At 45.8% G+C, this 12,701-nt stretch overlaps 1 long non-coding RNA gene across 1 annotated transcript in view; it reads right to left on the reverse strand.

The window, feature by feature from the left end:
- Window positions 1–12,701, reverse strand: part of LOC125448233 (uncharacterized) — a 148,651-nt gene that overhangs the window by 81,044 nt on the left and 54,906 nt on the right. The gene's annotated exons all lie outside the window — the stretch shown is intronic.

Consider the following 12,701-nt stretch of genomic DNA (forward strand, 5'->3'; position numbering starts at 1 on the left):
GAAAAGTTTTCTTACCCCTGGAGGGGTAGCCTATGACCAAAGGATGTAATCTCCAAGTAAGGAGTTACACATTCAAGAACAGAGAGGAACTTCCTTCTCAGAGAGTTGTGAATCTGTGGAATTTTTTACCACAGAAGAACCAGGTCATTAAGAATGTTCAAAGCTGAGTGAAACAGATTTTTAAGCAGTAAAGGGAATCAAAAGTTTTGAGGAAAAGGCAGGAAAATAGAGTTGAGAATTGTCAGATCCGTTATGATCTGATTAAGAAGTGGAGCATATTTGATGGGCTGAATGGCTACTTCTGCTCCATTGCCTAATGGCATTATCTAACCAGAAAATGACACAATCGCAGGCTTAGTGACTGGTGTAGTTTGAGGGTCAAAGGTCTAAAAGTCACTTTTTGCTTCATGCTATAATACATTCTGTTGGACAATTGAGCTTGTTCCAAAGATGTACCACACACTGCGGAAATATTCTTTATGCAGATTAGTTTATAATTGCACCCCGTCAAGTGAAGCTTATGTTCTCTGTTCTGAACATGGTGGATGAGTTAGCTGTGGTCTACATTATTCAGACCTTTTAGCATCCTAAAAATAAGAATCAAAATACCTCTCAACAATTTCTTTTCCAGTGGCAATGTGTAAACTTTACAAATCACTCCTTATAAAGTAATGTTTGCATCCTCTCAATAATTCTGGTTACTTTGTTCTGTTTCCCTTCAATAGCTGCATTATCCTTCATGCACTGTGGCAACGAGAAGCACACACAATAACTTAAATGCAGTTGCACGATTGATTTATAAAATAGGGGGATTATATCACTATTTCAGTACAATATCAAGCTTTTACTACATCTCTGCGACGATTTGTTTTACAGCTGCAGAGCATCATGGTAATAACCACAATTTATTGTTCTTCTAGTCCTCCATATCACTTTCATTTTCCATACACATTATTTTCTTTCAATTTATGTAGTAATTGCTTCCTGGATTTGTTAGAGGTTTTTATTGCCAAGGCTATACTGTGAGCATAGATCATTACAATATTTATTCCATTAGTATTTCCTTGAAATGTATGTAATTTGCAGGCTACTGCTGTTTATTCATGAGTTTGATACGTTCTGTACGCTGGAGCTAACACCCATGTTAATTTGTACGTTAAGGTGTTGCAATTTTGTGAATTAATGTCAATTGACTGGTCTTGCCAAACGCCTGAGAATAAATATTTCTGATACATTTTAACGCACAGGTAACACTTCTATTTTACTTCTTAATTGATTGCTAAGCAACAGTGACCTTGTATCATATAAACTTATTCACCTTCTCATATCCAGTAAATATTTCTCATTTCAAGCTGAGGTTGCTGGCTGAGTTCCAATGATGATTAGAACTTGATCAACCTTCTAAAAGAATCTTTCAGAGGACCACGCTGCATGGATAGTGCAATAAGGATCTCAGTGCAAGCTATTTTAGAAGCAGATGAGCAGAAACACCAAGCTACCATCGTATAGGAAACGCAAGGCCTCTTGAAAATGGTCTTTCGGGCCTCACTAATATCCACTTTGACATTGCACTTAGCTGGATCTGAGTGAAGGACAGTAGCGTAAATTTTAAATTAACCAATCTGAAAGCATTTTGGCAGATTTAGCACCTCATTAATACCAAAATTCTGCCCACAGTCACTTTTACAATGGTCTACAATCGGATGGTTGAAGCACATGCTTGTTTTAGAATGATGACATTTTTGTCGTCTGCAAAATAGGGTCCAGCACCCTCCCAGGCTACCCAGAGAACATAGCAGTTAGGCTTCTGCAGAAATTTTGATACATGGATTTTTAAGTGTTTTGTATTCCCTATCTATTGCCCACACATTAGTGCATGTTATTCATAGAATCCCTACAGTGTGGAAGCATTGAGTCCACACTGACCCTCTAAAGAGCATCCCACCCAGATCCACCCCCACATCCTTGTAATGCCACATCTCCCATTGCTAATCCACCGAGCCTGCACATCCCCGAATACTATGGGAAGCTTAGTGTAGCCAAACCACCTAATCTGCAGACATTTGGGCTGTGAGAGGGAACTGAAGCACCTGGAGGAAGTCCATACAGACAGAGAAATTGTGTAAACTCCACACAGTCACCGAAGGGTAGAATCGTACCCAACTCCCTGGCGCTGAGAGGCTGCAGTGCTAACCATTAGCCCACTGTGTCACCCATGTTGTATTGCTGTATTACTGTGAGAGGCACAGAGCCCCTTTGGGGCAGGACTGTAGATTCATAGAAAGGATACAGCACAGTGAGTCTATTCAGACTCCCATGTCTGCATTGGCAAAGAAAATAATTTTCCACCCATTTTAACATCACTGGCCAGCCCCTGTCGGTGGCCTTGTTGATTTCAGTGCTTCAGCTGCTGATCCATTTTGCTTGACAGCGAGCTGAGAGTTTCTGCCTTCACAGCCAAATGGACAGCAAATTCCAGACACCAACCTCTGCCCTTCCCATGGGGATATTGTTCTTGCACCAGCCTTCATCACTTCCTCCGCATGAAAAATGTCACCCCTTGGGTCATTTTTAAATCTTACCACTCTCATCTTAAACCTATTCCCTCTAGTTTTGCACTCCCCTACCCTGGGAAAAAGAACTTGACTGTTCATCCTATCCATGCCCCTCATGATTTTATAAACCCCTGTAAGGTTACTCCTCAGCATCTGTTACTCCAGGGAAAATAGCCCAAACCTATTCAGCTTCTCCCTAGAACTCAAATCCTCCAACCCCAGTAACAATTCAGCCTTCAGCCTCCTCTGTTCAAAGGAAAGAAACCTTGATTCATCCAAATTTTTCGCATTGCTGCAATTGTCAAGTGTTGGCACCGTTCTTGAAACTCTCTTCTGTCCAGACCTATTCCTGTAACCTGGTGACCAGAACTGTGCACAAAATTCTAGCTGTCACCTAACCAGTATTTCATACACTTCCAGCATTACATCTCTGCCTTTACAATCTATACCTCATCCATAACATAAAGCATTCCCTATGCTTCTTTACCACATTGTCCTCCCAGCCTGCCACCTTCAGGGACCTATGCTCATGCACTTCAAAGGTCTGTCACTACCTCTAACCTTGGTAATATCCTCAAATTTACTCTCTATTTCCTAGCTTTGTTTACACCCCAAACCCTTCCATGTGTATTATCTCACACTTTTCCAACTGACTTTCATTTGTAAACGACGTTGATGAAGTAGTTGTATTTTTAAAACAAATAGTCGCTTTTGTTATCATTTTCCATAACATAGATTGCCAGATTTGTTGAATAAGGTCTCTGTACGATTGAATTATTTTCTATATAAAAAAAGGAAGAGCGCATATTATCTTATTGTTCAACCATTTATAATCCCAGGAAGATCTCTTTCTATTTGTTTTGTCTAACCATGCCAAATTTTCATAAACTTAAAAAGAACAGGCTTCACATGTTGAGCAACAAATGAAAGCAGGATGATGCTAGCCCATTTTTTCCAAGGTTATAGTTTTCATATTGATGTTGGACTTGTATTATCAACGCCAATTTTACCATTTGAGGTTGGATGTCAAGTCCATACAAATATCAGATTAAGGCTGGTAGTTACATTATTACAGTAGCCAACTATTGCGGAATATTTTACCAACCTCAAATGGTAAAATTGGCAACAAAAACAGCAGCTGCTGGAAAGGTTCTGAGGAAGGGTTACCAGACCCGAAACGCTAATTGATTTTTTTTTCAATCACAGATGCTGCCAGACCTACTGAACTTTCCCACAACCTCTGTTTTAGTTCTCGATTTACAGCATCCGCAGGCATTTTGGATCAAGTGGTAAAATATTCCGCAATAGTTGGCTACTGTAATAATGTAACTACCAGCCTTAATCTGATATTTGTATGGACTTGACATCCAGATAGTTGCAAAGAGCTAGACTTCACTCAGTGACAAAGAAACCCCTTGTTGCAAGGATATGTTTTAGTTCTGGAAGTCCATGGGTGATAATATTACCACTGACATCTAAGATATTAGAAAGATTTCAACTGGGAACCTTTGAAACATTGCTTGGAACCGGGCTGGAGTTATAAAGTACCTGGAGGGTACAGATAGTGTGCTGGGGTCCTCTCGTCTCTGACTTCAGGGCAATGGCAGCTGGATAAAGACTTGGCTCCCAAGTTATCCTATCACTGAGAAGTCAATAGGTGTAACTCCATCAATCACTAACATCTCAGGGCAAGCTTCATGGGCAGTGGCCACACACATGTCCCCACATCCCGCATGATCTCTAGTTCCCTGTTGGCAAAGTGGGTTGCCAATTGCTCTCAGTCTGACATGTCCAGGGCAAATAAACATCTGCCATCACTTCACCTCTGTTCAGCTGAGCCTTAAAGATGACAGTGGCATCGGGAAACCAAGGAGGCCCAATGGAGGCTAATAAATACCCCCATGGTAAGAGGGAGAAAATATTGAGCAAAGCACCATAAGAATGTGGAAAAACAATTACTGAGGCAAGAATAATGGCATAGTGCATGGAAATTTATTAGCGCTCCAAGAAAGAAATCCTCCGTGAACCGACCACAAATTACATTTAGCCGATTTCTAATAAGATTCAAGCCAATCTGTAACAGAAAACACAATTCACAGCCATAAAAATGTTACTGTAATGGCAGCCTCAGGCTGTTTGGTTCTCTCCAAGTCAAACAAAAACAGAAAGGAAGAGTTTAGAAAGCAACTACATCTATTGAAATTGCAAGATTCAAATGACTATTAAAAAAAAACCTTAGTGCAAGTGTATCAAACTATGGAAAATCCTGGTAATCCACAGCAGATTAAAAATTGTTAATACCCTTTTGTAGTCATCTCTAGGCCTTAATACTCTTTTGCAAACATCCTCATTCATCACAGACATAAAGTGCGATATCAGGCATCTCCAATAAAACTACTACTCAAAACTGGGATAAAGAGCCCTCAAACAAATGAAACTGTATATATTGAAATATATAAAATAGAACAAAAAAGAGGATAAATTCAAAGTTGTGCTCTAATCTGATGCTGGTTATAAACCGCTCAAGCTTCATTTTCACAGTTTTAATGTCTTTCGATTTCCTTGATTAGATTTCAGCCTTAAACTGATTCTTTTCCTATCTATTTTGTTTCCATTTATCACCAGCTTACATCACATTACAGTGGGTCTGTGCTTTGGAGCTGTCTCACTTTGTATTTGTTGGGGTATAGTTGCTTGCCGCCTCAGAAGCCTGATATATTGCTGTCATTTCCTAATGAACTAGTTTACTACAATGACAGCATTAATCAAAACAAACTGAAGAGGACTTACTGGGCCATTTAAGTTTCTAGTGCCAAGCCTGCTGAGTTTTTCCAGTGATTTCAGTTTTGGTTCGTATTGATGTTGTGCATGAACTGTCAATGCCATTTGGCACTACTCATCAAAATGGTTAGTATGGCACCAATGTCAATGATAAAATATTCTGCATCAGTTGTCTGCTGTAAAAATGTAACTAGCAGTCTCAATCTAGTACTTGTATATACTTGGCGAACGCTACCACATTTCTTTTTAATGTCACTTATGCACTTGGCAAAGATTTTTTTTTAAAGATTTGATGACAAATTTACTGCATAATGATCAAGAAATTGGAATCTGCTTCACCCATTTCTGAGGTAGAAAATGAGTAAAAGGTTTTGTGACTATTATGGATATATGCTCTGAGGCCTAAGATCACCCAAGGCGCACCTAATGTGATTTTTTTTTGCCTCAACAATATTCAAGCATCCCAGGTGATGTCTTGCATTTGCTCAAGATTCAGATTTTTTTTTCCTCAAGCATTAACTATTTCTTCCAATTTTTCCAGCTCCAAAGCAACAGATGTTTTTGCATTCCTGAAAAAGAACAGATATGCAGTTGATAATTTTCATCTTGGCACTCATCAGAACAGCCGTAAGAAAAGCAGATCTCAAATGGAACAACAATTTACACTGCATGAGAAAAAAATTATACAAAGCGCCATTCCCTTGTGCTGTTTACAACAGACAGAACTGATGCTATTCAACCAGCTTTTGTTTGCTAAAAGCAGCAGTTACGATCCGACTTTAGATATGATTCTATGATCAAATAGCACTTAATAAATCCAAGTGTGCATAAAATTACACTAACAACTGATTTGAGGATAATAGTCAGCCATTCTCACAACGTGACTCACTTACATTTTCTAGACTCAGCGCCCCGACTTCTGCAAACACAATTAAAAGCTGGAACCTTATAGGGGCTTAAGCAAGATAACAAAGTGTGGAGCTGGATGAACACAGCAGGCCAAGCAGCATCTCAGGAGTACAGCAAAGGGGGTTATGATGATATCTATGGCACAATCAGATAAGAAGTTTGGTGAGGTCTTTATTAACATCAGAGTAACCTATTGTATCTTTGATTTAATTTGCCAGTTGGTAAGGCAATTTTTCTTCGGTCCACGTCGGTAAATTGCAAATTAAAATGGATTGTGGCTTGTTAAATGCCTCAATCCTACAACTTCTCCTATTAATATTCAAATTCCTATCTTACCAAACAAGTCAAGTTGAGAATGGAAGTCTGACCAGGTGCCTGGCAGCAGGATTCTCTGTGTGCCATATAGCATTAGCAGCAAGTGATAGACAGAGCCAAGCGATCCCACAGCCAACTTGTCAGATCTAAGCTCTGCAGTCCTGCCACACCCAGTGGTGAATGGTGATGAACAATTAAGCAACTCACTGGAAGAGGAGGCTCCACATGTTTCCTGTCCTCAATTATGGAAGAGCAAGCATATCAGTCCAAAAGATGAGGCTGAAGCTTACACAGCAATCTTCTGCCAAAAGTGCTGAGTTCATGATCCATCTCAGACCCCTCCAGTGGTCCCCAGCATCACAATTGTTCAACACCAATCATAACTCCTCCGTTACTGAAGCAGTCTATGTTCAAATGAAACAAGATTTGGACAATATCCCGGCTTGGTCTGACAAGTGGCAAGTGACATCTGTGCTACAAAAGTGCCAGGCAATGATTGTCTCTTACAAGAGACAATCTATCCATTGCCCCTTAATAGAAATACTGCAGCAAGTAATTCACGTCCTGACTTCCCATCACCTACAAGGCACAAGTCAGTCGTGTCGTGGAAGACTCCCCACTTGCCTGGATGAGTACAGCTCCAACAATACTCAAGAAGTTTGAAACCATCCAGGACAAAGCATCCCACTTGATTGGCACCACATCCATAAACATCCTCTCCCTCCATGATCAATGCTCAGTATCAGCAGCATGTACTATGTACAAGATACAACGCAGAAATTCACCAAACCTCTTTAGACAGCACCATCCAAACCCACAATCACTTCCATCCAGAAGGACAAAGGCAGCAGATACATGGAAACACTAACTCCAAGCCGCTTACTGTCCTGACTTGGAAATGCATTGCCATTCCTTCACCATCACTGGGTCAGTACCCTGGAATTTTATCCCTAAGGGCATTGAGAGACAACCTACAGAACATTGCCTTCTTGAACTGGTGCAGTCATTCGGCACCACCTTCTCAGGGGAAACTACGGATGGGCAATGAACGCTGGTCCAGCCAGTGATGCTCACTTCCTACAAATGAATACAAAAACAAGCAAGCTTACGTGGCAGACATACTGCATGCAAGGCAAGCAGGCAGCCATTGTGCAAAATCTGAGGACTGTAGTCTTCACCAAAGCCCACTGATGTACCGTCAGTCAGGTGGTCCTAGCACAGGAAGTTATGGGCACCCTCCCATACCAATCCCAGAAATTGGCCATAATCAGGCATCTGGTTGGGGTTTTCTCAGTCAGGAGTCCTTGCTTCTTTATTCCAGGGTGTAGATCATGGTCAGTCCTTTAGGTGCGTAGCAGACAGTCTGGGGAGCAGGGCTAACACCGTCAAATTGTGAAGCAGAATAACAGTACCTGTTGTGGGAAATATGGTAGATGCATAGAGGCAGAGGGCATCTTGCAGGATAAGGATTTATCTACATTCAGGAACACCCTGGTTTCAAGGGGAGAACATGGAATGGTCACCTCACATATCTCAGGCTGGGTGAAAGATGGGCAGGTGAAGGCTCAAGGAGGTGGATTGTGTGGGGACATGGTGTGAAGCCTATGGGGTTGGTAGAAATGGTGACCAGGAAGGGGAGCCAACAAGCTGAGGCAGTGGCTGGAAACCTCTGGCCAAGGAGTGTTCACGACTGCTTTCTGTTGAACTGAAAATCAAGTGTGCAATGGGGAAGAAAATGACTGCAAGCACATCTGGAGTGGGTAGGTAACTGTCTCAACCTGTATGGGGAGGTCTGAAAGACCCACAGATATAATGTCCTTTGGAGGGAAACAATATTACACGCAGATATGTGCACTGCATATATTCAACTTCTGTACGACCAAGTGATTATATATTAGCATCCATGCTTTCCTACATTTAAAACTGAGCTATGTTGGTACTACAAAAAACATTTAAGATACATCGTTCGAAAAATGTAATTCCAAAATATATCTTTGAAGAAATTTCTAGTGTTTTAACACCGTTTGGATATCCGTGAACCAACAGTGCTGAGTTGGATTGACTTGTGTATTATTTTGTATTCTAGTGAGTTTTGAGAAGATTTGTAGCTCAGGTTGAGGTTCTGGATGTAAGTTTGCTCGCTGAGCTGGAAGATTCGTTTTCAGATGTTTCTCGTCACCATTTTAGGTAACATCATCAGTGAGCCTCCGACGAAGCGCTGGTGTTATGTCCCGCTTTCTATTTATATAACATGTATACTGATGGCTAGCTTTCTGCCTGTTTGTCCAATGTAGTGTTTGTCACAGTTCTTGCAAGGTATTTTGTAGATGACGTTCGATTGACAACAAGCAAAATAAACATCATCTACAAAATACCTTGCAAGAACTGTGACAAACACTACATTGGACAAACTGGCAGAAAGCTAGCCACCAGGATACATGAACATCAACTAGCCACAAAACGACATGACCCACTATCACTAGTATCCTTACATACAGATGAGGAAGGACACCACTTTGATTGGGACAACACATCCATCCTAGGACAAGCCAAACAGAGACACGCACGAGAATTCCTAGAAGCATGGCATTCCAACCAGAACTCCATCAACAAACACATTGATTTGGAGCCAATCTACCATCCTCTGAGAAAAAGAACAGGAAATGACACCACCAATGCAGGAAATGACATCACCAACCCAAGGAAACCTAAACAGATAAATAGAAAGCAGGTCATAACACCAGCGCTTCATCGGAGGCTCACTGTTGATGTTACCTAGAATGGTGATGAAACATCTGGGAAAAAACCTTCCAGCTCAGTGAACCAGCGGACATCTGGAACAAAATAAAGACCCACTCCTTTGTGGACTGAGAAGAGGAGAGTGCGACTGTGTTGGAGGTGGAAGGAAGACGTCGGGTTGGCTGTGCACCCTTGCAACTGGTGGATCTTAATGCTGGCTTCGGCCTAACGCTGGTTCAGGGGAGCAGCCAACCTGCAACAATGGCTGCGGCAAGTGCTCGTGCCCCAGGTCAGGGGGTCCGGAACACCATCCGCGTTTCCGTGAAGAAGGTGGATGAAGGTGCACCTGTGGACCGCACCTTCTTCGTGAAGAGGGTCCTGTTGGACTGTTGTGGGTTCGCTGCTGCGGACATTTACTGCCTGCAGGATTTCCCCGGAGGAGGTTTTTACAATGTGACCTTCAGGAGTGCCAAGCTTTGCGAGCGCTTCCTGGAGGTTTTCAAGGAGAAAGGTGGTGAGGGCACCCTCTCTGTATTGACCGCTGTCCCACTGTTTGTGATGCCGGTGCAGAGGAGCCGTATGGTGACTGTACACATGTACAACCCGCATGTGCCAGCAGTTGATGTCCTGACCTTCCTTGGAAGGTACGTGAAGGTGGAAGGGGACCTAACGGACATCATGGACCCCTTCGGCATCTGGACCAGTAAGAGGCAGGTCAAGGTGACGCTGAGGATGGGCGTGGGCAGAAACATTGTACACCCACCGTCCAGCTTCGCGAACGGCGGGAGCAAGGGCTACCTGACCGACGCAGGGCAACCTAAAGTCTGCCATGCCTGTGGTAGGTCAGGTCACGTGGCGGCCGACTGCAAAACCACCATCTGCAGGAACTGCGGGGAGGAGGGACACCTTGCAAAGGATTGCCCACAAGAGAAAAGCAGCAACCTTTGCGGGGAAGCGGGCCACCTCTATAGGGCATGTCCGCGGCGGGGCACCACCGACGCCCAGGTCGCCAGCAGGGGCAATGCAGGGCCAGTCCCCCCGGAGGAGAGGAAGGCACCGTGGCCCTGCAAGGACCCCACTAATGTGCAGGAGGGCCAGGTCGTGCAGGAGGGCCCAGTCCTGCAGGACGGACCTGAGGCCAGCAAAGCGCCCCTGCAGGCTCCATTCCCCCCGCCCCCGATAACCCAGAGTTGATGGAGGCAGTGACAGGTGACCCAGGGGAGTGGACGACAGTTCAGAAAGTGAGGAGGAAGGCGCGACAGCGGGCCCAGACACCGCAACCATCAGGCGGGAAGAGGCAGCTACAGGGGGGCTATAAGAGCTCCTCTGACGTGGGAGATTCGGAGGAGGCCCGCCCAAAGCAGATGCTAAAGATCTCAAGGGAGAAGGAAAGCAGCACCCCGCTTCTAGGTGACGGGAGGTGTCCTGAGGCTTCCTCCGACACCCAGCTAAGCGCCGCTGGGGCCCTGCGGGGTCCCCCGGAACTTTCAGGCGGGAAGGAGGAAACAGCGAGTCCCCAGCCCGACCCAGAGCCGGACTCTCCTGCCTCCATACCCCCGACGGGGGGATGCCAGCCGGAAGGCAGCACGGATGGTTTCCTGAGCCCGGAGAGCGTCCAGCAGTTAGCCCAGGCAATGGGCATGAAGGGACAGATGGAGGGGCTGGACCTTGGACTGGGGAAGGGTACTGCGGTCACTGCCCACAATGGGGGTACGAGTTGCGAGCCTTCATGTGTGCAGCGTCAAGTCCACCACAAGATGTGTGTCCATTTTGGCCTACCTGACCACCATCAAGGCGGATCTCCTGTTTCTGCAGGAGTGCGGGATACCGCACCTCAGCAGGTACGGGAAATGGTCCAGTGCCTGGACCTGTGGGCCTTCGATCTGGTCGGGAGGTAACAACTGTCGCTTCTCGGGCCTGGCTGTTCTGCTGTGGAGGCGCAACTTCACCATCTCTCAAGTTCAGGAGGTGGTGGGGGGGCGCCTCCTAGTGGCTGACGTCACCTACAGGAACGCCCCCCTGAGGCTGATCAATGTGTACGCCCCAGCGGTACGGAGTGAGCAGTTGGCCGTCCTGCAGCGTCTTCCACCCCTGCTGGCTACATCCAGGCCGGTCATCCTAGATGGAGACTTCAACTGCATCATCGATGCAGATGGAAGATCCGGCGTGGGGACAGTGGGTGGGGGGAGTCAACTGGACATCACGTCCAGATTCCTGATGGGCACGGTGAAGGACGCCAAGCTGCTTGACGTCTTCAGCACCCCTGCAGACGGAGCGCAGCGGAGGTACACCTGGTCGCGGCCAGACAGGTCTATTCGCTCAAGGATAGACTTCCTGTTTGTGTCACAGGCGTTCTCGGTCAGGTCCACCGGCGTCGAGCCAGTGTTCTTCTCTGACCACTGCCTCCTGCTGGCCGACTGTCACTTACAGGACGACCAGCCGGCCGGCAAGGGGACGTGGAAGCTCAACATGACTCTGTTGACCCCAGAGAACATCAAGGAGCTTAAGAGGGATTACGCCGGTTGGAGAACCGTGAAACCCCTCTTTGAGTCTCCAGGCGACTGGTGGGAGACGGTGAAGGAGAACATCAAGAGGTTCTTTGTCCTCAAGGGTGTTCGGAAGGTGAGAGGGAGGCGGGGAAAGCTGTCACGACTCCAGAAAAAGATGCAGAACCTGCTCCTTCTGCAGTTGATGGGGGTTGATGTCACGGAGGACCTCCGCGAGGTGAGGGGCCAGCAAGCCTCGCTCTTTGCTGCGGAGGCCTCCAGGATAATCGTCCGGTCTAGGGTCCGCTCCGTGGAGCAGGATGAGACGTGCTCGCGTTTCTTCTTTCAGAAGGTGCACAAAGAGAACTCTGTGCTTAGCCGGCTGAAGGAGGACGACGGCTCGGTGACGTTGTCTCGGCCCGACATTTTGAGGATCAGCAGATCCTTCTATGCCGGACTGTACGACACGAAGCCCACGGACAGCATGGCCTCCGAGTCGTTCCTATCGCCTATCATGGAGGTCTTAGACGACGGCACGAGGGAGTGGCTGGACCGGCCGATATCCCTGGAAGAGCTGACCGGAGCCCTCAAGTCCTTGGAGAGGAATAAGACTCCCGGGAGTGACTGCTTACTGGTCGAGCTGTATTCCGCTCTGTGGGACTTGGTCAGCCAGGACCTGCTGGAGGTGTAGGTTAGTGCGCTTCGGGCAGGGGAAATGTGCAAGTCCATGAGGAAGGGCATCATCACCCTCATTTACAAGAGGAAGGGGGAGAGGGAAGAAATTAAGAATTGGCGTCCCATTTCACTATTGAATGTGGATTACAAAATCCTGGCCAAGGTCGTAGCCAACCGGGTCAGGTCTGTCCTGGAGTCGGTGATTCACCCTGACCAAACCTGTGCTGTGCCAGGCAGGAAG

Source organism: Stegostoma tigrinum, chromosome 1, assembly GCF_030684315.1.
Source record: "Stegostoma tigrinum isolate sSteTig4 chromosome 1, sSteTig4.hap1, whole genome shotgun sequence".
Taxonomy (NCBI): Eukaryota; Metazoa; Chordata; class Chondrichthyes; order Orectolobiformes; family Stegostomatidae; genus Stegostoma; species Stegostoma tigrinum.